Source organism: Oryza sativa, chromosome 10 (genome assembly GCF_034140825.1).
Source record: "Oryza sativa Japonica Group chromosome 10, ASM3414082v1".
In the NCBI taxonomy this organism is placed as follows: domain Eukaryota; kingdom Viridiplantae; phylum Streptophyta; class Magnoliopsida; order Poales; family Poaceae; genus Oryza; species Oryza sativa.
This window is the reverse complement of record NC_089044.1, coordinates 11,430,606-11,435,247: the sequence shown is the minus strand read 5'-3', so window position 1 is coordinate 11,435,247 and position 4,642 is coordinate 11,430,606. Positions and strand designations below refer to the sequence as shown.

General features: G+C 34.5%; 2 non-coding genes across 2 annotated transcripts; one reads left to right on the top strand and one right to left on the bottom strand.

Moving 5' to 3' along the window:
* Nucleotides 1–1,668: 1,668 nt before the first annotated feature.
* On the bottom strand, nucleotides 1,669–1,741 carry TRNAF-GAA (transfer RNA phenylalanine (anticodon GAA)). The gene has a single exon. It is a non-coding gene; the product is annotated as a tRNA-Phe (tRNA).
* Nucleotides 1,742–3,379: 1,638 nt separating this feature from the next.
* TRNAT-UGU (transfer RNA threonine (anticodon UGU)) lies at nucleotides 3,380–3,452 on the top strand. The gene has a single exon. It is a non-coding gene; the product is annotated as a tRNA-Thr (tRNA).
* Nucleotides 3,453–4,642: the final 1,190 nt, after the last annotated feature.

Below are 4,642 nucleotides of genomic sequence, written 5' to 3'. Positions count from 1 at the left end.
TGGTCAAGACTCTCTAGTTTATGGCCCCTTCTATATGGTACCAGTTGTTGTTTCATTGAATTTGCTTCATTAATAGGCTCACGATTCGACTTTGATCGTTATGGATTGGTACCAAGATCAAGTCCTAGGCAAGCGGACCTAATTTTAACAGCCGGTACAGTAACAATGAAAATGGCTCCCTCTTTAGTGAGATTATATGAGCAAATGCCTGAACCAAAATACGTCATTGCTATGGGAGCTTGTACTATTACTGGTGGAATGTTCAGTACGGATTCCTATAGTACTGTTCGGGGAGTTGATAAGTTAATTCCTGTGGACGTCTACTTGCCGGGTTGCCCACCTAAACCAGAGGCTGTTATAGATGCCCTAACAAAACTTCGTAAGAAGATATCGCGAGAAATAGTTGAGGATCGAACTCTATCTCAAAAGAAAAATCGATGTTTTACTACCAGCCACAAGCTTTATGTTCGGCGCAGTACTAATACTGGAACTTATGAGCAAGAATTGCTCTATCAATCACCATCTACTTTAGACATATCTTCTGAAACTTTTTTCAAATCCAAAAGTCCAGTATCTTCCTACAAATTAGTGAATTAGGAGGAGCTCTTTGTGCCGAAAAAGAAAGAGCAGGGCAATATTTCAAACTTGCATTCGAACTGCGAAATATTTATACAAAGGAGGAGAGATCAAGATAATGCAGCAGGGTTGGTTATCTAATTGGCTAGTCAAACATGAGGTGGTTCATAGATCTTTGGGCTTCGATCATCGAGGAATAGAGACTTTGCAAATAAAAGCAGAGGATTGGGATTCCATTGCTGTCATTTTATATGTATATGGTTACAATTATTTACGTTCCCAATGTGCTTATGACGTTGCACCCGGTGGATCTTTAGCTAGCGTGTATCATCTTACGAGAATACAGTATGGTATAGATAACCCAGAAGAAGTATGCATAAAAGTCTTTGCCCAAAAGGATAATCCTAGAATCCCATCTGTCTTCTGGATTTGGAGAAGTTCCGATTTTCAAGAACGCGAATCTTTTGATATGGTGGGAATCTCTTATGATAATCATCCACGCCTTAAACGTATCCTAATGCCTGAAAGTTGGATAGGCTGGCCCTTACGTAAGGACTATATAACCCCCAATTTCTATGAAATACAAGATGCTCATTGAATGATAAGAAATTCATGCTCACTTATACAACACAACTCCAGATTTTATGCAAGTCAAGGAATATTTTTACGCTCTGTTCCTAGATGAAACAGAATACCTATTACATTCTAATTAATTCCAATTATACAAAAGGTTCAGATAGACTAAGCAAAAAAGGGCTTCATTTCGTTGGAAAATCACATATTCATTTCCTTCGTATGAACAGAAAAATATGATGACTCAAAGAAGTTCCCTACCACGAACTTTGTACCGCGTGCATTACTTAGAACAACTAGTAAAGTAAGATAAGATAAGCAAGAATAAAAAAATATTTGTCGGAATAGCGGAATAGAAAATTAAGAAATGCAAAAATGCAGAAAAAGAAGTGCCTCTATTTAGAGATTTATCTACTTAGATGAAAAAATCATACTCTATCTATATTATTAACGAATATGTATCCCAACCCATCTCGAGGTATTTGTATCAATACCTATTCGGAAGATCCCTTTTTTCTGTGCCAGGAACCAGATTTGAACTGGTGACACGAGGATTTTCAGTCCTCTGCTCTACCAACTGAGCTATCCTGACCTTTTCTTGTGCATCATCCTAGTAGAGTATTTGTATCTATGTCAATATCCAAAATTTGGAAATGGGGAGGGGGCAGTCCTATGCATTGTACAAAGAAAGCCTATTTAATAATATTTAAATATCGAGTTAATAATCGACATTCCTTGCCGATACTATAATAAAAAAGAAATGTATTCCATTGAATCTTAAACCTATTAATAAAAAAACAGGATAAATACTAGAGTTAGGGAATAAAAGAGGGTTTGGGGATAGAGGGACTTGAACCCTCACGACTTAGAAAGTCGACGGATTTTCCTTTTACTAGAAATTTCATTGTTGTCAGTATTGACATGTAGAATGGGACTCTCTCTTTATCCTCGTCCGATTAATCCGCTTTTAAAAAGATTTCGAAAACTATGAATTGAAGGATTTGATTACTCAATATTCGATTGGAATGGATTCACAACAATTCTAAAAAAATTATGAATTTTCTATTTCATAATCATTCCTATTTTCATTTTAAAAAAGAATTAAAGAACCTATATTATGATATGAGTTCTGTGATTAATCGTTTGCTATGCCAGTATCTATACGTGTGTATTAGATTTCGAAAGCCCTTCTTTCCCTAATTTAGAAGGGAGTTCCGCTAGCAACACAACGTAATTAACTCGATTCGTTAGAACAGCTTCCATTGAGTCTCTGCACCTATCCTTTTCCTTTGGGTTCTAGTTCGAGAACCGCTTGTTTTCTCAAAACATGGATTTGGCTCAGGATTGCCCCTTTTTTAATTCCAGGGTTTCTCTGAATTTGGAAGTTGCCACTTAGCAGGTTTCCATACCAAGGCTCAATACAATCAAGTCCGTAGCGTCTACCGATTTCGCCATATCCCCATTTTCTTTTTCTTTGAGACCAGGATTCCTTGTGCAATTTCCTCCATCTGTTAGTTTTTTTTGAATCGTTGAATTCATTACTCTATGTAGTCTAGCGGTTCGTCTCTAGTTGAGAGACTCCGCTTATTGCAATTCAGCATTGAATTGATTCTATCGTTGATGTATTTGCAATTCAATGCGAATCAATATATCCCAAGGTTTTTCTCTCCCCCACCTACCGCGTTCCTTTTTTAGAGTATTCAAAATCATACTATAACGCTTGATATTCATTCTTTTTTTTTGCTAATCAGAATTAGCAATTTCATTTGCTATGATTCTATGTTCTCCTTAGTGAAATATTAATCATTAAATTATTAGCAAATAACAAAAAAAAACAAAATATCTCAAAAAATGTCTATAATGATGGACTGAAAATACAAGAAATTCGCATGTTCTCTTTATTATGTTTTCGTATATAATATATATTATTTATTCTTTTCCATGTATTAGATTATTCGTCCGAGCCATATCAAATTAAAAATATCTAAAATCAAATTCAATATAGAAATTGGAATAGATTCTATTAGAAAAATAGATTTGCGAATTAGAGAAAAAAGAAAGTTCAAAAAAATCTATCTAACTTTATTTTATGAAGTTCTAGTATTTTTTTCTAAGTAGAACTTCCAATTTCGAACTAGTTAATAGCTAAGATTAATAATTAAGATCTGACATTTTACGGATTTCCTATACTATACATATTTCTATTTGTTACACTATTTCTGTTATGTAAGCCCACTTAGCTCAGAGGTTAGAGCATCGCATTTGTAATGCGAGGGTCATCGGTTCAAATCCGATAGTCGGCTTTTTTCTCTATCAATGTTCCATGAACAAAAATACCTCTTTTTCTCCGAATTAAATGGAGAAGCCAGGATCTATTATGTCGTTCTACCCTACAATTTTGCTAGATACAAAACAATAAAATAAATAATATATATACAAAAATTCAGATGTTGATGAAATTCCATTTTTTTGTGGTACTTTTAGTAGATTTTACTCTGTTTATCCTTTACTTTAATTCAGTTTTAATTTCGATGTATTCTGTAATGTAAATACAATGAAATTAATTGTGTAAAATGAAATTTCAATAAAAAAAGGAGTCTTCATGTCCCGTTATCGAGGACCTCGTTTTAAAAAAATACGCCGTCTGGGAGCTTTACCAGGACTCACTAGAAAAACACCTAAATCCGGAAGTAATCTGAAAAAGAAATTCCATTCTGGGAAAAAAGAACAATATCGTATTCGTCTTCAAGAAAAACAGAAATTGCGTTTTCATTATGGTCTGACAGAACGACAATTACTTAGATATGTACATATCGCTGGAAAAGCAAAAAGTTCAACAGGTCAGGTTTTACTACAATTACTTGAAATGCGTTTGGATAATATCCTTTTTCGATTAGGTATGGCTTCAACCATTCCCGAGGCCCGGCAATTAGTTAACCATAGACATATTTTAGTTAATGGTCGTATAGTCGATATACCAAGTTTTCGTTGCAAACCCCGAGATATTATTACTACGAAGGATAACCAAAGATCAAAACGTCTGGTTCAAAATTCTATTGCTTCATCCGACCCGGGGAAATTGCCAAAGCATTTGACGATTGACACATTGCAATATAAAGGACTAGTAAAAAAAATCCTGGATAGGAAGTGGGTCGGTCTCAAAATAAATGAGTTGTTAGTTGTAGAATATTACTCTCGTCAAACTTGAACTTAAGGAAAAACGGAAAGGTTCATAGAATTTTCTTCCCCTTCCCCTTTCCCCGAACTAAATCGACCTAAGGCTCTTAATTCGTATTTTCCCATTCACCTAACAGAAATGGATTAACCCTAGGATTCCTTTTTGTTTTTTGTTCTTTCCTCTATGTGTATTTTACATACCATAGTAATTTGGTATAGAGAATTTCTATTAAATAAAGGTATTGTATTATTGCTGGAATAAATTGTCATTTGATTTGATACATTGTAATCATTAACGTTGCTGAATTAAGAAAAA